Raw genomic sequence first — 23,481 nt, forward strand, 5'->3', positions numbered from 1 at the left:
TGCTTTTGGCCACTCATTTTGTGCTTAGAATATGCTGCTCTGTATTTGTTATGATATAGCTGGTCATCAGGTGTACACTGTAAGCTCCTAGAGGGCAGAAAATATACCCTATCCATTATTCTTAATGCTGTATTTAGCACAGGACCTTGAACGTATAACATCATTCAATACTTAAAGTATCTATGATTTCATCAGCATAGTTTCTTCTTCTTCCAGTGTAGCTCAAACCCCACCATGACTTAAGCAGTCTTCATGAGTTATCACACCTGAAAAACAAGTCTTTTTCTGATGACAGGATGACCCTGTAGTTATGATCCTCCTCTCACTTAACTAGGCTAGTTAGATGTCAGACACATGCTCTCTTATCACTCATATTTGAAGCTTTCTCTCCTTGGAAGTACTTGGCACAGCTTGAGCTTGGCTATCAAAGATTTTAACAAGCCAGAGCTATTTCCACACTACAAGAAAGAATCAGAAGATGATTTTGATGGTGGTTTCCCATAGTTAGTATTCAATAAGTGTTTATTGATGACTTCTCTGAATAATGCTAATTTAATCCATACAGTGAAGACTTTGAGTTTTCAGTTAAGACCTGGAAGAAATTTCAACTGACATGTACAGAAAAAAGAGAGACTCCCCTTCATTGATTGGTAAGTGCCATCTTAAATTAGAGATTCTTAATCTGAGGTCTATAAATTTGTATCTCTTTTAAAAACATCCTGATAGCTATATTTCATTATAATTGGTTTCTTTTGTAATCTTGAGTATTTTATTTTATGCATTTAAAAACATCAACCTGAGACTATCAAGAGTTATTGACACTAAAAAATGTTGAGGACCTTTGCTTTAGTAAGTTATCTGTCCTGGAGAGCCCCAGAGATCCATCGATAGTTTTATCCTGTTTTAAAAAAATGCGTTGAATGAAGATCTAACATGATTATCAAATTCCAGAAGACCTGAAACTTAGAGTGAAAGATGAAAAAATGGATGACAATGTCTAAAAACAAAATCAATTTGGAACTGAAGAGTGATGGGAAAAATGTAATTTAATAAGACAAAGTAATAACAGAAATAAATAGAATATTCTATACTAGGGTTCTAACACTGTACAAATACAGGATGGTGGGAGCAAGGTTAGACTCTATGAGACTGTTGTTAATCTTAATATGAGCCAATAATACGACACAGCAACTCAGAAAGGTAATGTCTTAAGAGAATCATGGCACACAGAACATTAGAAGTAGGAGAGCACATAATAATGCTATGCTCAGTATTGGTCAGGACATACCTGGAACGCTTTGCTCAGTCCTAGGCACTACATTTTCAAAAAGACCAGACAAACTGAAATATTCATTCACTCAACAAGCATGTTCAGAAGAAGTTAATCTAGATGGTAAGTGTGCCAAAAAACATGCCATATGAGAATTGGGTGAAAGAATTGGAAAAGTTTAATCTGGAAAAGATTTCGTGGGAACTTGCTGACTGTCTTCAAGTCATTTAAAAGCCTGTGAAGTTGAATAACAGCAACATTAATAAGCTAGCATTTTAAAATATTTGCATACTCTGGGCCAGCTGTGCTAAGAGCTTTACCAATACGATCTCATCCTATCATGACAATAATCTTGTGAATCTGATGCTATTATTATCTAAACCAATAAACATTTATTATGTGCCTACTATATGCCAAGCTCTTTGCTAAGCTCTGGGTATACAAATTAATAAAAAAAAAAGACAGTCCCTGTCCTCTTGGAGCTTACAACCTAAAGGGGGAGAAAACACCCAAAAGAAGGCAGGAAAGGCGGTGGGTGGGACACTATGAGGTACCCAGCATGGGGTCCTTTTGTTTTCTGGAGCTGAAACCAGTCAGCATAACAAAAATTAAGTAGAATGAGCTAAGTTTAATTTCTGCCCTCTCTAAAGGAAGACAATGGGAGGAATTTGTGACTCTGCTCTCCAACCCTCCATTCAGGGTGAAGAGTAGGCCTAGGAAGGCAGTATCATTCAAGGTTTGAGTCAGTGGCATATTGATGAGTTTATAAGTGATACACATCCCAGGAGAGACATCTTATTTCATGGAGCTGAAACCAGTTGGGGGAGGAGATGCAAAATGGAGTAATAAATTAAGGGATAAACAAATAAACAGATATATAGGTAAATGAATAAAAGAATGAGTGGACAAGAAAATAAATAAAATATATAAATGTGTATATATATGTATATATGTGTGTGTGTGTGTGTGTATATATATATATATATATATATATATATATATTCTAAATTTACAGATGAGGAAACTGAGGCAAACAGAGGTTAAGTGATTTGCCTTGGGTCACATAATAAGTGAGGCTGGACTTGAACTCAGGTCTTTCTGAATCCAGGTCCAGGGCTCTATCCAGAGTACTACCTAGCATTTCCAGCGTTAAAAAGGGATTAAGCTTATTCTGTTTAGTCCAGTGATATAGATCTAGAAACAAATGAGTAAAAGGTGCTAAGCTGCAAATTTAGACTCAGTGAAAGGTAAAAGCTCTTAACAAGCAGATGCATCCAAGGAAGAATGTGCTTCCATTCTTTTGATACTAAGTTTGGGATATAATGTGGTCCTCTCACTCAAAATCTTCAAGTAGAGAGTGGGTGACTCAGTGGGGATGCTTCAGAGAGGACTGCTTGATACTTAGATTAGGTGACCTCTATTGTTTGTTTCAACACTGAGATTCTGTGGTTCTATGAAAATGGCCAAAGCACAACATGTCTACATTGAGCACAGAATACAAATTCTTTGAAGTCAGAGAGTTATTACTATTATTAAAAGCCTGTGTATGCCAACTTCCTGGTTTTGTATCTTGCACACAGTAGGACTATGATAAGTGAATTTAAACTGAAGAAAATTGAATTGAAGAAAACAACATAAAACCTATAATGTAATATAGGTTATATAAGATATAATTAACAGCTATTGACTGAACATATATTGCATGCCCAGAAGGATTTAAATTCAAATCTAAAGCCAATATTTATTGAATTCTTGCTATATGTAAGACTGTGCTAGTTGTTGATAAATCAAGTAGTATTGTTTACAGTCAATTAAAAAATTGTTAACAATTTGCTATGTATAAGGCATTATGCTAGATGTTAGAAGAGATACAAAGATAAGGAAGTAAGATATAGCCCCAGTCCTGGTACTTTCTTTTTTGTTTTTTAATCAGTTAGCAGAGTCACTGGTACATAGTATTTAGAGAATTCTTGTTGACTTAACTTAAAAAGCCCTAATTCATGACAGAAAAGTTTTATTATTATACAAAGAGGAACCTTAGTATATTTAAATATATGATTCACCTTTAAAAATATTTGCACATTAATTTAGGTGACACACTCACTATATTTTAAACTTTGATATTTTTCAGGTTTCTTGATCTCAATGTAAGGGAGTATATATCCTTCCATTTACACACACACACACACACACACACACACACACACACACACACACACCTCTCCTATCTGTCTGTCCATCTATCTATCTATCTACGTATCTACCTATCTATTGGAAAGAGAAATGTTCATGTACATACATACGTGTATATACATAAGTACATGTAAACACATATGTCTTGGGCTAACTTTGTGTCTATCTGTAGTTCTTGTTCACTTGCTGAATCTATAGATGCAATCACAATTACATTTTATCAAAATCTGTATATCTATCTCTGTCTTGATCTCTCCATCTATATCTATGATAGTCTACTAATTTAGGTACAACCTGGACTTTATGTTACGCATATATGGATATAGATATAGATAGCTATATATTTATCCATTTTGTGTTTCAAATGTGGATGATTAGACTCATTCCTACTACAGTGAGGGCCGTCTATAACAAAGCACCCAAATATCTCTAAATTTGCTGGTCTTACTTACTTACACTGGGCTGCACTGTGCTTTTTGAATCTTGTTGATGTATGACATGACATCATTCTTCATCAAACTTCTTATAAATTAGGAAAACCATATTAGTATAAGTTTAAGTTCTGAGATGTTACCTAATTTTACAGCTTTCTAAAATATCTACATACTTTATAAAGGCATTATTACACCTGCTTTTCAGTTTCCTTGTCTAATTTTAAAAAAACAAACAAAAAAAGCAACTCTCCCCCCCCCCCAAAAAAAACCCAGTCAGCCTTAGGGAAAAGAAATGGGAAAGAATAATACTCTTCGCCCCCCCCCCCCCCCCAAACAAAACAAAACAAAACAAAACCAGTCAGCTTTAGGGAAAAGAAATGGGAAAGAATAATTTTTTGAATATCTTTAAGATTAGCTTTCTTTTTTCTATAGTACATCATGAAAGAAAACACTGAATTAACATAGATCATATGATATTAGTGCTAATTGAACCTTAGAAGTTGTCAAATTTTGTAAATGAGAAAGCAGCCTCACTTTGGTGAAATAACATGCTTACTGTCATAAAATCTTTTGTGGAAGAGCTGGAACTAGAGTCCAGGTCTACTGGCTTCCAATCTAGTGTCTTTCCTATTAGCATTATCCCATGAACAACAGCTTACTGCTCACCAACACATACCTGGAGCCAGAGCCTACTTCTTCAAATGCCCAGGCTATCACCTCATTATCTTTACTTTGGGGAGAATGGGAATGTTGTCATGACAACCACAGAAGAGAGAGTTTAGCCAGTAGAATTTCATATAATACAGAGCTCTTTTGCTCTATGGTGGTATTTGAAACTGTGGAAAATTGTTTGGAACTTCAGATTCTGTAAAGATGTTAACAAATGCGTTTCTTTCATCCTAAAAAGAATGACCTGTTTGATACATGAGACTTTTCACCTCATACCTTTGAGTTTTGTTTCTGATCTGATCAAAATCAATTTAGTAAGTGCTTTATTCAATAAATTTGCTTTCAGATTGGGACCTCTGGGATTAAGTTCACCTCACTATGCAAATTGCATCCAGAATTTACCACTCCTATAGAAAGCAGATATCTCCCATTGTTTTGTATTTGCTTATCATTTCAAGTAATTCCTCAACCATATAGTCTTCCTGAAGTGCAAGTGGGAAGTAAGACAGGTTTTCCTAATTCCCTAGATTTAGGCATATAACCTAATAAGGTGAAGAAGGATAGCCATTTTGGTTAGTGGAAGGAAAGAGGGAAATATTTAATTCTGGGATAATATAGCGTGTCTATATGATCATATGCCATTGAAACTGGTGGAATCAAAAGATTAGGTGGTTTCATTTTTCACTTGTTCATTTATTCCACTATTTTAAAGAGCCATGGTGAATATACCCTGGATAATGTCTTTTGAGAAAATGATGGTTATTAAAGTGAGATGATGACACTCTTGTGAAATTTTCCTGATAAGTCATGGACAACATGCAGAAACATTGCCATTTGCAGATGAGATCTACTCAATTTCCTGGAACCATTTAGGGCCATTTAAAAACAACTGCTGTGTCAACATACTTTGGAAGAGGACTGATAGTAATGCAGATGTTAATCTTTGCTTCTGACTCCAGCTAGGCTAAATAAATCAACCTTTGCATAAATGGGAACCTTTCTTTTTTTTTTTTTTTTTGCTTCTCTCAGCCATTTATGTTCATTTTTAGCTATCTTATCTAAAAAAGTACCTTATAATAGGTCCATTGTGCTATTTAATCTGTTTATTGGTAAGGTGGTATTTGCCTCTGAATCATCCTAAATGGTTCATCAAATCTGGGAACCACTCAATTGCCCATTTGCAAATCAACATCTCTATCTGCAAATGAGCAAGTTTTCTGGTATTGGCTATGACAAAAATGCCAGGTTAGTTTCCTGATTTTTCATCCTGAATGTCAGCATGACAAAGTAAGTGAAAAATTGTACATATATATGATAAGCTTGGTTGAAATCATCTTACCTTCATGTTTTAATAGGTGTAAGGAGACTTTAAATATTTTTCAGGAGTTCTGAAATGTTGATGGCAAAGAGTTTCCTTCCCTTGCCAGGTGAATTCCTCAACAACAATTACAGTGGTATATCTTGTAGAAATTTTTACCGCAATGCTCCTCTAATGATATATCATGGTACATAGGTTGCTCTATTTTATAGAAGGCAACATGGGTTTTTCAAGACAATTAGATCCCCCTTCCTCACCTCCACCTCTAAGGGTTATGTCATGCAGATAGATACAGCTAGAATAACTAATGAATATCCATGAGTACAGATATTGACCTTAAAGGTCAAGCCTCTGGACTTAGCTTTGACTACTTCCCCTAAGACTGATGTATTTGTAAAGGGCCCCATTTTTACCTTAGTATAAAAATTCTAGTATCCCCTAACATCATGGACCATTCAGAATTATCTAGCTACCTGGATTGTACTGACTTTGTGTGATTCAGTTAACTAAATGAGCCAGTCAATAAACATTTATTAAGAACCTATCTCAGGTACTCTGCTAATCACTGAAGATACAAACAAAAATAAAAGAGATTCCCTAATCTTAAAGAGCCCATAGTTTGATGGAGGAGACAAGATGCAAACAGTCATAAAATTATATCAACTATATAAACAAGATATATATATATATATATATACAGGGTAAATTAGAGGGCAGGCATTAGCATGAAGGGGGAATCAGTAAAGTCTACTGGTAGAAGATGGAATGTTAGTTGGAATTCAAAAGAAGCCAGGAAGTAGAAATGAGGAGGGAGAATGTACCAGGCATGAGGAACAGCCCAGTGAAAATACCCAGGGTAAGGAGATGTAGTATCTTATTCAAGAAATAGCAAGGAGGTTAATGTCACTGAACAGAAGAATAGTTAAGGGGATTTAAGATGTAAGAAGAATGGAAAACAGGAATGTTTCATAGAGCTATAAATTGGTCTATGCCTACCTGGTGGAAGAAATAAATAGTTCTCTTACACCTAACAATTATTTTGTACATTTGATATCTTTTTCAGAGCATCTTTGCTAATACCTTTTAGAGAAAACTCTAGACATGAGAAATAATTAAACTTTGTTAAGAGATTTTCCCTGGAGTTCTACTGTGTGGTAGATATATAACAAGTGAATGTGAGGGAGAGAAAATAAACGCTTGATCTCCTCTATTTGACCATTAGGACTGAATGTACATAATAAGCACTTAATAGATGCTGGCTGATTGGCTGATTGAGAGTGTGTTATATTCTGTGGAAGAGTGGAATTAATCATAGAAAAATTCGTCACAGAAGCTTGGCCAATAGGAGATGAATTCTATTTGGGGGAAGAGATACTTTTGGAAAATCAGATAAATTACATTGGTATGATGAGAGAAAGAACATCCATAATGGCAGAATCACAGTCCCTCAGAGTAATGAAATTGGTTACTAGAATAAATGCTAAATATGGAGAAAAAAATAAAATGCTAAAATTCATTAATGACATGAAGACCTGTTTTCCTTTCTCTAGAAAGAGAACAGTTGAATTACCTAACTTGGAGACTAGGTCCAGACAGCTTTTTCTTCTTTAGATTGTGCATTTCAACACTTTTGGGTTCAACTGCCTTAATATTTATAGAAGAGAAAATGCGATAATAAAAGTTTTGCAACTGAAGATAATAAACCAGACTTGCTAATTAAAACTATAATGAAGAAGAATAATATCCATTTGCATTACTAGGTAGTACTGCCAAAGAAGAATCATTAGCAGTGACAACTCCCAGCATGTCCCCACAGTTGGAACCCCTCTGAGGGTCATATTTTTTCATCCTAATTCATAAAATTGAAACAAAAATTATAATGTAGGCACCCAGAGATGACTATGGAAGTGCAAGACTCCTTTGCTTGACTTTCAGTACCCTCCATTATCTTGTTCCATTCAAGCTCTGATCATGCTGGACTCTCTACTATGTCATGTCATTCACATAATTATATCTATGATCTTTTGTTGTGAGGTTCCCTCCCCATCTCAGTTATACATTTAATCATCCTTTACCCTCCAGCTCAGATCCCATTTCAGCATGGCATAGTATCAAAAACAAAACAAAATAAAACAAAACATTGGATTTGTATTGGAAAGTTTCCCTTTCTTTTCTTTTCTTTCTTCCTTCCCTTTTTTCTTCCTTCCTTCTTTCCTTCCTTCTTTCTCCTTCCTTCCTTCTTTTTTCCTCCCTTCTTTCTTTCCATCCTTCCTAGAATTTTAAGAGGTAAAAGAGATCTTAAAGTATTTCTAATCAACACTCTTCCTTTACAGATGAAGGAACTATGGGCCAAAGAGGTGAAGTGACTTGTCTGAGGTCACATAGCTTTTAAATTGTAGAACCAGTATTCAATCAATCTATCAATAAGCACTTACTAAGTGCCCACTATATGTCATGCATGGTTCCAAATGCTGGGAATACAATTACACAAATGAAACTGCCTCTGCCCCACCCAAAATAATCCTATATTTTACTCATGGAAGAAACCATATACATTTAGTTGTATATACAAAAGATACATGTGCATATATATGTATTTGTGCACATATATACACACATGCATATGTACATGTCTACATATACACACATACTTACAAATGTGTGAGTCTACACATATGGGTGTAAGTATGAGTGAGAATGGGTGAATGGCTGGATATTTCATGGATAAGGGGGGAAGAATTAGTAACTGTGAGGATCAAGAAAGATTTCACATCAAAGATAGCTCAAGCTGAGCTATAAAAGATACTAGGACTTTCAAGAGGAAGAGGCAAAAAGGAAGTATGTTTCAGGCATGAGAAATAACTTGTACAAAGGCACAGACATAGAATATAGAGTATCACGTGTAAGGAATTCAGGAAGGCTAGTCTCCATAATAAGGTTGTTATGGTAGGCTGAAGCCTGGTAGCGAAAGAGTTTGAATGCCATTCATGCTAGTTAATACTTGATGTTAGAGGCAATAGGGAGCCACTGGAGTTTATTAAGCAGGGCACTGACATGCTCAACACTTTCCAGACATTAGGGAACATAACATTTAGGCCTCTTTACACTATGACAGACTACTTCTAGATCTAAAAAGAAAAATACATACATACATGCATACCACATATTACATGTGTGTATATATACATACATATATGTGTATGCATATGGATGAAATGGTTCAGCTCTGGATGACCATTCCAATCTGTGAATAATATCTTTGCATCTCTATCTCTGTCTGGAGCAGGTTTCTATTGATCCAAATCCCTCCAAGGTCCTAGTGTGAGAGAGAACTTCATGTCCTAGATTCTAGGAGGTTTGACAGGACAACCTGGGTTAAATGAATTATCCCAGGAGGAGAGGAGCCTGAAGAGAATTAAAAGTAGGATTTTACTGAGCAGGTGGAAATTGAACAAAGGCTCTTTGGTAGGCAAGGAGAGAATATTCACAATAAATCCTACTTAGAGACATTGTTCTTACAGGCTCCCTGGGATTCTGCTGTAAAGAGGCCTGGGTACATTGTGCATGGAGAGGGCCAAGATTGCAATTGTTCGCTCTTGAGATTTGAGGTAGGTTCAGTCAACTTAATTCTTCTTTTGTTTAGCTAAAGTGTCCCTGTCTCACAATAACTCGCCAGTTTCTCTTGCAATAGAGTCTGTATTCAGTGCTTTCAGCTCTCTCATTTTACCATTATGTCTGGCTTGTTCTTCCTTATTGAAGTCCCCATGCCTCCTAAATCAGCACATCTCCGTGTTTACAATAATGCATTGAGTTTTTATTCATTTCAAGGTAATATAGTCCAAGAGAAGCTCTTTGTGTTGCCACCATATGAAAAGAAAAATGGAGGTTTGTTATCTGGCTAACATGAAAACAATCCTTCTGTTTCTACTTGAAAAGCATCTGGTTTATAGGGATTGCTTTTCCCAAGAAGAGATTTTTTACCTTTTTTTTTTTTTTTTTAAACAAAAAGACTATGGTAAAAGTAAAAGGTTTGACACAGTGATAAAAGTCATGTCTTATAAACACCAATATAAAGTTACGGTAAAAAGTAGATGACTCAGAACGTCTAGAAAAGTCCACATTGGTAAATATAGGCCAGTCATCCTCATTTTGTTCAAAGAAGTTCTATTACAAACTCAGAAATGGCATCATCTTTCATTTACTCCTACTGTATGGTATTGAAGAGTTTACTCATATTGACCATTGTATTTCAAATAGCTTATTAGAGTTCCATACTTAGCAGTCATAGTTATTTGGCAGATATCCAGAAAAAATATCTTTAACACCTGAGTAAAAATAAATGAATAGGTAGATAGATAGATGATAGATAGATATAGATGATAGATGATAGATAGATAGATAGATAGATAGATAGATAGATAGATAGATAGATAGATAGAAGAAAACATTTATTATGTACTAAACCTGTGCCAAACACTGGGGACACAAATGTGAAAAGTGAGTCTTGCTTTTGAAAAGCTTACCTCCTAATAGAAGGCAGTGCAAATAGGGCTCTGGTACAGAGGAAGGGATTATCCGAGGTATCACAGCTGTGGTGAATTGATCGATCAATCACCATTCTTTTCCAGAATTGGTGGTACTTATTGACTTAGTTACATTTCTCAGGGTAAAAGGGAGAAAGCTGAGATGGAGTGGGATGAGGTATGTACCCTTGGCAGCAGCTAGATTGTAAGATCATCTGGGTAGATTAATGAATGGAATGTGAAAGTGAAATATTTTCTGATTTGAGATTCTGGGATCAGTTGTCTAGAGCAAGTTAGGTAAAGTTTCACTGGTGGTTTTTTCTTCTTTTTTGCCATTTGAGATTCCTCTGTAATATATTAGATATAGATATAGGGTTAGTCATAGGTATAGGGTTAGAAAGGACCTTGGTGGTCAGCCATCAAGTATTTTTAGCATAGATAGGGAGAAAGGAGGCAATAATAGGAAGTTAGAAAGATATGAGGAGGACAGGCCTCATGTAGAAATTAATCTCTAAGCTGTTTTGAAGGGAGCTAAGGATTCTTAGAGACATCATGACATGTCAGACATGATGGGGACCACCTGTGTAAAAGCACAGAGATAGGGGATGGGAAATTATGTACAAGAAAAAACAAGTACGTCAACTTGACTGTGCCATAAAGTATTCTAGGGGGAATAATATGTAATATACCTGGAAATATAAGATAAAACCAGGTCATGAAGGACTTCGAATCCAAATAAACAGGTTACAATACCTCTAAAATCATTTTCCATTTTTTCCATGAAGATAATTTTTCTTGATGAAGATATGTTCTTTCTCCGAACAACTCTCTTACTTATAAGCCATACCTTATCTTCTCCAATAGATTGGCCACACAGTCATCTTCTCTCTGTAATCTTTAGTTTCTCTTTATCTACTGATTATCTCTGATGTCTATGAACCTACTCAGATTTCACCCATTCTTAAAACAATCTTCCCTCAATCTTACCATCCCATCAAGCGATTGCCCTATTGTTTTTTGTTTTGTTCTGTTTTGTTTCCATTTGATGCCCAATTCCTGAAAACCTCTCCATATTTATTGCTTCCCCTTCCACTCTTCTCCGGTCTTTCACTATTTCTTGCAACTTGGCATCCTCATCATCCAACAGAAATTACTCTCTCCAAAGATAACAGGAATTTCTCATTTGTCAAATTTAATTGCCTTTTTTATGGCCCATCTTTCTCAACCACTGCAACATTTAGTACTGCTGACCAGACCACCCTTTCCACCACTACTACTAGAGAGTCTCTTCCCTTCTTGGTTTTTGTAATACTGCTTTCACTCAGTTCTCTTCCTACTTACATAAATGTGCCTTCTCAGTCTTCAGTGCTCATCATTCATATCTCACCTCCTAATTGTGGCAGTACACCTTTCTTTTCAATTAGTTGTCTCACTAATCCTATCAGTCTTCATGAGTTCAATTATCATCTCTATAGAAATAACTTTCATCGCTAGTCTCTTACTTGAGCTTCAATCCCATATAACCAATCGTCTGTTGCATGTATCTACTTATGAATGGCTTCCCTTAAATACGGCACCCCAAAACAAATACAATATTGCAAATATGGTCAGACCAAGGTAGAGTACAATGGGACTATTACCTCCTCAAACTCTGAGCAGTCTGTCCGTCAGCCTGTGTCCAGTTCCGCTTTTTTAAAAAATTTCTTTACCGCGCTATAAAGCCACATTAAGCAGCTGTTGTTCATTAATTTCGGTTGTGTCTGACTCTGACCCTGCTTGGGTTTTTCTTGGTAAAGATGCTAGAGTAGTATGTGATTTCTTTCTTCAGATCATTTTACATATGAGGAAACTGAGGCAAATAGGGGTCTCACAGCAAGTTAGTGTCTGAGGACTAATTTGAACTCAGGTCCTCCTGACTCCAGGTCTGACATTCTCTCTGCTGTACCACCTAGCTGCCCCTATTAAGCTTACAATCCACTAGACCCTCCAGATACTTATCAGAGGAATCACTATTTTGGCATACTTCCTCCATTTTGTACATTTGAAGTTGATTTTTTTAAACTCAAATGTGAGATTTATACATTTTTCCTGATGAAATTCCATGTTCTTGGATTCTACTTTTGCTGTGGACAATCAAGCTCTTTTTGGATGCTGAATCAGATTTCCAACGTGTTTCTGACTGACCAGACCCTCATGTCCATCATATAAAGGAGACAATTCAAGGAACTTGCAGAAAGGAACATGAGCATTCCAGGGAAAGTGAAGGGCTCAGATCAAATCCTCAATTATGACTTAATTGAAATAGAGTTGACATGGTGGAGTAGCACACCATGAAATACCTCAGGAGCAGGAAAACAGATAGAACATTGGAAAGGAAGACAGAGTAAAAGAGCTATCATGGCTGAATGAATTAATTTTCCATCTAAAAATGGACTGACACCATAGTGGAAATAAAATCAAAATGATAGAATCCTGGAAGCTAAGGAGAAGTAGAGAGAAATTAGCAAGATGGATAAACTCAATGAAGATTAACTGAAGGAAATGAGAGTATTCATCCATGAGAAAGGACTTACGGGGAATGTGATAAACTTGGGGTAGTTAGATAGCTATCACTTAGAAAAAGGATTGGACTTGTTCTTGGACAAAGAGGCTGTAGTAGAAGAGAAGGAGATTTTGGCTAGATATAAGGAAAAAAATTCTTCCTGACAATTAGAGTTATTGTCCTGGTAATGACTTTGGATTATAGACTCTCTGACCACTTGCCAGAATGTTGTAGACTGGGGCTCAGATATGGGCCAGACTAGACGACCAGTGAAGGTCCCTCTGACTCTGAAGTTCTATTATTATGTGTACTTCAGCAAACCTCACAGCACCAGGATAAAGGATTTGATGGAAGGACAATTGAGAAGGCCAAAAGAACTGAATAGATTCTTAATGAAACACATCAGTGGTCATAAGAACAAAAGCCAGTACCACCTGTAGGCTAGGAAGAGTAACAGGATGCCCAGATGGCAAAATTGGGAATTGTCCTGAGGTGGAAAAGAGGCTGATGGGAATGTTCCCTCCAAAAGCTGGAAATCAGGCCAAGTCACTTAGAGCATAAGGAAAGAAAAAATACAATTGTTTAGGGATGATATCAAGAAACCTAAAACGAGAAAAGAAATACAGCTTGTGAGAGATATAAAGGCTAAGAGGAAAACATTCCTCAACTCTACAGGTAAAATAGGCTGATAAGAGATGATAGTGAAAAGGTAGATCCCTATTCATGCTGGGATTTTTTTTTTAAACATGGAGGGGAACTCAACTGGGATCAGATATCTAGAGTGAATGCCACCTGTGATCAAAGAGGGGAATACCAAACCAGGGTAGATAAGAAAGTGGTCAAGGAGACTTTTAAAACAAGGATGCAAGTCAAATGGTTAAAAGGATTCAGATCAGCACATCATAGCCCCCTTCAGCCAATGATAGATATAGAGATGATGGTTGATACTATAAAACCTGAGACATGACTGTAACACAAGCCTGTCTTCCCAGGCTTTCTTCAAATCCCAAATTGAATCCCATATTCTGGAGGAAGTCTTTCCCCAAAACTCCTAATGCTAGCTTCTTCCTCCTTTTAACCAATCACTGGTTTTCCTGTATATAGTTGGGTTGTGTGTATTTATTTGTTTGTAGCATTTCCCCATTAGATTGTGTGAGACTTTCGAAGGCAAAGACTGTTATTTGACTCTTTTTTGCATCCCCCAAGCTTAGCACAGTACCTGGGACATAATAAGTGCTTCATAAATGTTTTTTGACTATTTATTGATTTCTTAAAACAGGCATAACAAAATTATCTATTCATGTGGGTATTGTCATACAAAGTAGGCCTTTTCAAAGAGGGTACTTTGCAATAAGGCTGCCCTCCTCTTCGAGGATAGAACCAGTTTAAAGTTCTCACAAGAATAAGACAATTCCCATCATTATTTCAAAATCATTTTAGTCTTAAAAACAAACTATCTTCCCTATCTTCACTCACTTTATGTATGTGAATTATTTCACTATTTCAGAAGGTAAATTCACCCACAAAGAACCATTATTTGTCTGAAGATAGGCAAAATAAGGTACTATAGACTCTGAAGGTACCCTCTAGAACAAGGGTGGGAAACCTGTGGCCCAAAGTCTCATGTGAACCTAGAGGGCTCCATGTGGCCTCAAGGCCATAGATTCCTCATCTAGATTCCCTGCTCAAGTCTCTCCACTTGATCCTGTATATAATTTGTACAGAAATAGCTGTTTGCATGTGGTCTCCCCAGTAGACTATGACCTCCTTGAGAGAAGGGACTGTCTTTTAACTTTCTTGGTATCTCCAGCAATTAGCACAATGTTTGGCATAGAGTAAACGCTTAATAAATGCATAATAAACAAACAAATCATTAACTAGTTAATGTTGCCTTAACTTGAACAGAATTCCCAAAGAGGATGCTAGGGATATTATGAATAGAAGGATGACTGTAATAAATATATTGCTTCAAAAGGGGACTACTTACTTCATCAGGGACACCACTTATTTTCATAAATAATATCAGATGTGCATATTTAAAAATTAACTTCCTTTGGACCTTCAGGAAATTAAAACTAGAAAGTAAGATCTCACAGATACCAAAATAGTAAAAGAAGTAGTTTTTGTGCTAGAAAAAAAATGATATATGAATATGACTGAATACAGAATAATGAATATGAAGAGTCCAAATAAGCTTGGAAAGATTTATATGAATTAATGAGTAGCAAAAAGAGCCAAACCAGGATGACAACAATGCTTGTAATCAGATGAGCTCAAATTAAATACAAGGATTAATCCTGGACCTGGAGGGCAAATAGTGAAGCATTCTTCCTTCTTCTTGGTAGATGAAGGAAATACAGATGCTGAATGTATTATATCCTATCAGATATGGCTAATATATTGAATAGTATTAAGAAATGACTGATATAAAAATGAAAATATATCACTAAAATGATTAAAATTGAAAAAAATGACTATTTAGATTCTAGAATTTGGAGTTGGAAAAGACTTAAGTTACATAGTCCAATATTTTCATTTTAAAATGAGGAAACCTTGCACAGAGAGACAGAATAACCTGCCCAGGGTCATACAGGTAATAACTACCAGAGTTATGATACAGACTGAGTTTTAAGTCATGCTTCTTAAGCCACAACAGAAGAAGACTAAGAAGAAAAAGCAAATGTCATACCTGTCTTTAAAAGGGTTTCATACATACCACAGGAGTTCCCACGTAATCTATTAAAAGTCAGTCCTTGAAGACACAAGATTTGTTTTGGTACCAACTTGTAATCCCTGATACGGGGGAGGCTGAGAATAACAGATCACTTGAGCTCAGGAGTTTTGAACAATTGAATGTCTTCATTAAGTCTGGCACCAATATGGTAAAGACTCAGGAGTGGTAGGAAAGAAGGAATAGTGACTACCAGGCTACCTAAAGAAGGATGAATCTAGTCAGGTCAGAATTGGAGCAGTTCAAAGCTCTTGGGTCACTTCATTATGGTATTTGGTCTGTCAGTGGGAGCCACACATCCAATCCTAGGTCAGATAAAGAGATTCAGTTTCAAAAAATAACATCAACCAACAAACAAACAAAAACAACCAATCAAAAATTCCCAACAACAAACAACAAAACCAGCCTCTATCTTGGTTGGGGACTTCATTGCCTATTTTTTGGATTAGTACCATGTGTTAGTCTAACTTGTGTTTCTCACTCTAGTGTCTCCCTTCTTCAGACAGTCCACCACACAAGTTACCAAATTTATGTTCCTAAAACACATCCTAACAAAGTCACCCCATATTTAAAAATCTTCAATGGCTCCCTACTGCCCCTAGGATAAGGGAATTGATACCTGTAGTCTGGCTTTTAAAATTCTCCACAATCTACCTCTTACTTACCTTTCTAGTTTGACATCCTATCACTCATTCATATACTCTCTTTTATTCAAATTACCCTGCGGGACAAATCACAATCCATCTGTTGCCTCCTGACTTTAGACAGAGGATCTCCCATAAATGGAATGCATTCCTTCATCCCCTTTGCATCTCAGATTCCCTAGCTTTTTTTCCCCAAAATACAGTTTTGATACTATAAGGCCTTTCCTAATGCCCCCATTAGCATTGGGAATTTCTTATGAAATTAATTTTTCTATATATATTTTTATATTACCTCATAAAATTATGAGCTCCTTGAAGCTGGGAATGTTTTGTTTCTGTCATTACATACCCTGCACTTGGAAGAATGTTTTGCATGCAGTATATTTATAAGAAATAATTGTACTAAGTTACATTGAACTAACGGTAATTAGGTAGAAATCTAATCAGTATAGACTGGTCTGATTAACTTCAATACTGAGAGAAAAATCACGTAATGTACTGTTTCTTTAAGAAAGGAATAGTCTGGCTGCTAAAAGAAGCAGAATGCTTTTGCATAAAGAAGGAAAAAAAATAAATGGGAAAGACTGTGAGGGGAAGATAATGCTTTTTTCTTAGATGAATAGTTTACTGGCTTCTTTGGGAAGGAAAAGAACTTATGTTTAATAAAAACTATTAATATTCATAAGTAAAAAACTTTTCAGATGAGATGTGAACAATTTGGTTGGCAAATGGGACAGAAAATAGATTTTTGTAAAAATGTTTTAAAAGCTTAAGTCACCTTGTAAAGGGTATAAGGTGAGACAATATTCTTATGTAAATAGTTTGTTTACTGAAAGAGACAGGAAAATAACTTGTTTACTAAAAAATTATTTCAAGCAAGGTTGAAGAAATACTTTTCAGAATTTCAAAATATTAAGAGGATCTGGTTGGGGACTAAGTAATGACTGATGTGCCAAGGCGTTATGGTTCCATGACTTTTTTTTTTTATTCTTAAGAGGATAAAGTTTACAAAATGATGAGTCAAATATGAGATGATAGAATGAGTAAGTAAAAACTGTTTATTCTGTAACTGTCAGGCTCTAAGACTGCCCCTCTTTGTACTCTTCTATTTTCCTATTAGAGGACATTGTGTTTTCCAATGCTAAGCCCCAGAAAGCAAGCTGTGCCCTGAACTTGGCATAACAATACTCCTTTGTACTCACCTTTTGGAGAAACACTGCTGCTACTAAATCACAGACCTGGTGGTCCCAGAGCTCAGACAAGCACTGAGAGGCCCAGACGTGAAGCCTACTATGAGTGGATTTTTTGGCGTTAGGCACCCTTGCCTCACAGTTACTGTTGGATCTCACCACTAGTGCTACGCTAAACTGTTTGATTCTTTATCTAGCCACAATTATATAAATTAAGGTTTAACCCCACTGCCTTGGGTCTCCTACTTGTGGAGACCATGACACATGTGTCTAATTTCTCTCCTCCAATGGAATAATGAAAGCTTTTTGCTTACAACCTGTGTGAGCTCTTTGGTATTTTTGGAGTTAACAGTGGTTGCACATCTCTACAACTTTTTGGTCATTTGTTACCAGAGTTGATATAATTAGAAGAATAAGAGAGCTGGTGACTTTTTCACCGAATTTGGGAATAATGAGTCACTGAGTACCAGAAGCATCTGATTTGAGCTACTGAGAGATGAAGAACCTGGCTGGGAAAGAGAGATGTGAACAATTGAGTAAATTCTCAGCAGGGGATGAGAAATACAGATCTTGGGGAGGTGGGTCAAGAAGAAAGCATCTGCTGAGTCATTTGAGGAGAAGACTACAGGTACCACTTCCTGATTGGCTGTAGAAAAGCTGATTCTCATTGGAAAATATCTGAATTGCTTGGCCTTTCATGTCATCTACATCGTGAGTGAAGGTAAAACCTCTTGGTCATGGCTGTCCTTCTCTTCTGCCTTCTCTGGTACGTGGGGAGGCCAGAAAGGAAAATATGGGCTTTGAAGCTGGTTTGCTGTAAAAATGGCTGGCTGATAGTTGGTTGGATGTCACAGAGTTTGTCTTCTGAAAAACTGGGTAATCCTTCCAGTAAGGCTGAAGTTTGGATTCAATCAAAGGTCCACACTTGAGGAACTTGAGGGTCACATGCGACCTCAAGGCTGCCACCCCTGCATAGAGAAAGCCAAGATGATGAATTTACAGGTCTCCTGTTTTAAGGGAAGTGATAACTAGTACAATAGTATGACACTTTCTCAGTGCACTTTCTGAAAGGCTGATTGTATGTTAAAAGAACTTCTATCAGTTTAAGAGTAGAAAAGATTTGGCCAGAAAGATCCTGGATAGTAGAAGAAGAAAAGCAGTTAGCAGAGAAGTGGTTCATGTGGTCTAGACCATAATAGTGAGTTACTCTAAACACATGGGTTTTCCACACCCATCTGCCTATTCTACAAGTTAATATATGGGTCCATTTACACAAAAGGATAGTGAGTGCATTGGTGAGAGCAAAACCTAGGTTTATTTGTCGATTGTGACACATGGATTATCATTACATTAGCCAGGTAATAAACATTTATTAAGTGCCTACTATGTGCCAGGCACTGTGCTAAGTACTGGGAATACAAAAAGAGGCAAAAGAAATCTCTGTCCTCAAAGAGCTAGCAATCTAATAAAGGGGACAACAAGTGAACAAATATGTACAATCCAGTGATACACAGGAAAAATAGAGAATAATTAAAAGAGGGAGAACATTAGAATTAAAAGGAAAATAGCAGAGCATCTAATATAAGTGATTTCTTCTTTGCTAAGAGAAACTTTCTATTATGGAAAGGCCTTCAGTGGTTGCTAAATAAAATATTACAATTCCTACAGCTTAGGATAAATACAAAAAGACAATATAAGGCTTTAAACTGACCCCAACAAGGGGGTTATACTTCCTCCTTAACTGCAGTCATTTGGTCCACCATCTATGAAGATTATGTTCCAGTGGAAGTAGCACCATTTCCAGAGGTTCTATTTTTTTCTTGTGGCTTGTCTTCTCTCTTACCTTCATGTCATCAATGAGCTACCCCACGCTGCTTCTCCACTTGGGTGTTGGGTGCTGTTGATGAAGTTACAAGGATCTGGGGTTAAACTCCAGGGGGAGGGGACGTGTCAATTTGTTTCCTGATATGACTGCCCTTGGCCTGGGTTGCTCAGTCATGTCCCCATTTGGGGTTTCCTTGACAAAATTACTGGAGTAGTTTGCCATTTCCTTCTCCAGCTCATTTTATAGATGAGGAAACTAAGACAAATAATGACTTGCCAGGGTAACACAGCTAGTAAGTATCTGAGGCCAGATTTGAACCCTAGAAAACGACTCCAGGCCTAGTGCTCTATCCACCATGCCACCTAGCTGGCTGTAGACTGTATTCTACTCTGAAGATTCCTCTCATCCTCTACCTTGTCTTAAGATAAAAATTAGGCCATCTTTTGTCCTAATTCTTATCTAGTGTTTAATCACTGAATGGGTGTTGCCTCAGCCAAATTGAGACTTAGAAAAGCTTAAAAAGGCCAAGATCTCCCACTATACTGTGGGTCATTATCAGTAGTCTTGACCTATGTCTTGCCAGTGAACTCTGATGACTCTGGAGGAGAAAGGGAGGCTGATGACTTTGCACATCTGTGCCTCATTTAAATCCAATTCACTTGTAAGTCATTGCCCTCCTGACATTACCGGTCCTCTTCCAGAGTAAAGGACAAACAAAAACAAACCTGGCACCAGAATTCTTAGTTATAACTGAAACCATGCGGTTGTCAACTCCATGAAGAAAAGGGCCTTGCTATATTTATTTTCTTATTTCCTTCACCAGCACTACACTGTGACAAGTACATCATAGATATTTAATAAATACTAGTTGAATCGAATTGGAAAGATGCAGGATTGATCAAAGCCTGCTGGTGCTGTGGTCTCTCTAGTGTCTGTGAGATGGGGCTGGTATTGGAAGGATGTTCTGGCTGGTTCCTCCCAACAGAGGAAAAAGAAGTCCGGAACTCCAGGCAGGGAATTTTTGCCTTGCACTCTGAGAATGAATTTGACCAGAAAATCAGGTGATGGCTGTGTGGCCCAGTCACCCAACTGGCATGCTTTTGTTTTTTCATTCAAAGTAACAAGCTGGTCTCTACTATTTCTTTAAAATCCTAGAAATCACATGGCTGGTCCTCCTGTGTCTGCTGCCAAAGACAATCTGGCAAACAAGGGAGACTTTTTCACCCACATTCAATTCTCCTTGAAAATCTCCCCCCCTTTCCATCTTAAACAGAGAAGCCAAAGGCATCAAACTACAGGACTATGGAAACAATGTGACTAATCACTTTTATGAGCAGCTGGGTCTCTAAGTTTAGCATCCAACTCCTTATTATACGTGTATTTATAAATTATTTTCCTCCTTTGTTCAACTGGAAATCCTGATCAGAATCTAAAGTTGGACATCAAAACAATTCTAATTATTCCCAGATTTTTCCCAAGAGGTGGGAAGGGTCACAGGAGATTTAAAGCTCTGTGAACTTCATTCCCCCCTCGTCCCCGCCCCCCTCCCCCCCGGCCCTGTTCTTTACATGATTTCCCCTTGCATTGGAGAATAGAACTCAGGATGGTTCTAACATTTACATGTCCAAAGAAAGAAGTCTTCATGTCTCCAGTTTATATTCTGTTGACATATCTTCCATATCTTAGTTTTCTACAATTACAATAGGGCTTATTATCTATCTCATATATAAGAATGAACAAAAGGAACTGGGTAATGAATTTAGTCTTGTACTGAAGTGGGATAAAGTTACCTGTCTTTGGGTAAAAAACTTGGATAATCATCAGATCCCAGAATACTAGTAACTTAACCATTGGAGAGATGGCTCCAGATTGATTTGCAAAGCCTCTGCAGTTGAGCTCTACTAATCCCTTGTCTAATATATTAGCTTTTTGTCCTGGCTGTTTTTCTTTGGGAAGGCAGGACATAGCAAAGAGTTTGCTCTGGTAGGTGTGACAATACTTTGCCCCGGAGACCCAATCTGCCTTCACCATTAGTCAGGCTAGAAGGCTTACAATTCATTGCCTTATGTGCCTGTCATATTTATGAGGCAGCCTTATTTTAAGCAAGCCCAATTTATATGAAAATATGGATTTACAAAATAAATAAATTAGGAGTGATCATTTCAACTAAGTGGGACTCTTCAGTTTTAAAGAAAGACCTTTTCTCTAAAGGTCTGTTTATTATGTAAAGATTTTCTTTAAATAACACACTTCCCTTTTTGCATTCAACACAAAGAGGCTACTTGGTGTGATCTTGAGGACAAGTTCTGATTTTGCCACCACAATTTTATAACTTTTTTTTTAGCTATTAAACTTTTCAGAGTAGCTAGGTGATGCCATAGTGCACAGAGTACTGGGTCTGGAGTTATGAAGACTCCATTTCCTTAGTTCAAATCTGACCTCAGACACTTATTAGCTGTGTGTCCCTGGGCAAGTCACTTAGCCCTGTTTGATTCAGTTTCTCATCTGTAAAATGATCTGGAGAAGAAAATGGAGAACCACTCTAGTATCTTTGCCAAAAACAAGCAAACAAATGAGGTCATGAAGAGTTGGACAAGACCCACAACAAAATGTCTCTGAGACTTAGTTACTGTCTTTGTAAAATGTTTTTTTTTTATTTGCTTTGCTTAGCTATACATATTTTTTAAAAGAAAGATCTTAAACTTGGGGAGAAGGCAGGGTAGTGATGGACTTTTAAAAAAGCATCAGTAGTACTTTTTGTAATGCACATGAAGAAAAAAGAATTATAGGAGACACAAATAGAGAAATTTGGAATCTACTTTGCTAAATTTAATATTTACATATCTTTAGAAAAATGTACAAAACAGAAACTCACAGTTTCTTATGTAATCCTTGTCCCTTTTCAATATCTTCAATCTTTGCATTTGTTGATGATAAAACATAATAATAAAATAAAAGATCAATTAAAATAATTTAACGCATCTTAATAATGCTTTAAGGTTTCCAGAGCTCTCTATAAGAATACATTTGCTAATTAATTCAATTCAATTTAACATATATAATTACTCAACAACTCCTTTTTTTTTTTTTCTGCAAAACACTACTCTAGGACATAAAGCAAAGAACCTAAAATAGTCCTTCTAGTCAAGGGGTTTACATTGAACTGTGATGACCCAACATGTTCACAGGTAAATAAAAAAGGGGAACCTGAGGAGGTTTGGAACACTAACCACAGGTGGCACTTGAGCTAAAAGGAAGGCAAAGGTTCTAAAAAGAAGGGCAAGTGAGGTGAGCCTTTGGGTGGCAAGTCCAAGAAACTAGTGGAGTAGTTTGGTTCTTTCTTCCATTCATTCATATAGAAATACAAGACAATTTTAAGGGGAAAGAAGTACCATCCAGGAGTAAAGGGAAGAGAAGAGAAAGGAATGAAAATTTATATGGTAGCTACTATGTGCCAGGCACTGTAGTAAATGCTTTTGCAGATGTTATATCATTTGATCTTCATAGCAAGGCCACCTATTATGATCCCCATTTTACAGTTGAAGAAACTGAGGCAGTTTTGCTGAAACCTATAGTTTAGGAAAGAGCATTAATTAAGTCCTAGATGGCATTCCCTGGGTTAAAGAATACCACAATAACAAGGACCGCACATAGCATTTCCATTCTGGTAGGGGAAAGATAGCACATGGGAGGAAGTAGTGACTTGGGAAGGGAATGTTAATATCATCTTTCCAGAAGCAAAATAATAGTATTAATTTAATTTCTGGGCCTAGGTCAAGATAGAAATCAAGATTGGAATGGCAATAGGGGTATACTATCATAGAGTCAGACAAATGGTAGGATGACCTTGGTAGATGTATGATTAGATCAGGTATGGAGATGAAAGTGTAAATTTTTCATCCCCTTACCACAGTATAAGCTTATTGAGGTCAAGGATTATTTCGTTTTTGTCTTTTTATTTCTAGTGTCCAGCACAATGCCTCTCACATAGTAGGCACATTATAAATACTGTTGAAATAAATTGAATCTGGTAATATATTTCAGAATTGCTGACTTTCAAACAAGTGTGTCTCAGTAAACTGGATAGATATGTTCTGGGAAAAAATTAAATAAATGCTTTCTTTTAAAGTTAGTTTAATAAA

At 36.7% G+C, this 23,481-nt stretch overlaps 2 long non-coding RNA genes across 3 annotated transcripts in view; one reads left to right on the top strand and one right to left on the bottom strand.

Annotated features, from left to right (window-relative positions):
* LOC140520390 (uncharacterized) overlaps window positions 1-23,481 on the bottom strand; it is a 179,508-nt gene that overhangs the window by 66,151 nt on the left and 89,876 nt on the right. The window lies entirely within an intron of this gene.
* LOC140520389 (uncharacterized) overlaps window positions 6,677-23,481 on the top strand; it is an 83,086-nt gene continuing 66,281 nt past the window's right edge. For both annotated transcript variants that reach the window (XR_011972486.1, XR_011972487.1), the window contains exons 1-2: window positions 6,677-6,740; window positions 9,406-9,492. This is a non-coding gene — a long non-coding RNA (uncharacterized lncRNA). The remainder of the gene's footprint in view (window positions 6,741-9,405; window positions 9,493-23,481) is intronic.

Source organism: Notamacropus eugenii, chromosome 1 (genome assembly GCF_028372415.1).
Source record: "Notamacropus eugenii isolate mMacEug1 chromosome 1, mMacEug1.pri_v2, whole genome shotgun sequence".
NCBI lineage: Eukaryota > Metazoa > Chordata > Mammalia > Diprotodontia > Macropodidae > Notamacropus > Notamacropus eugenii.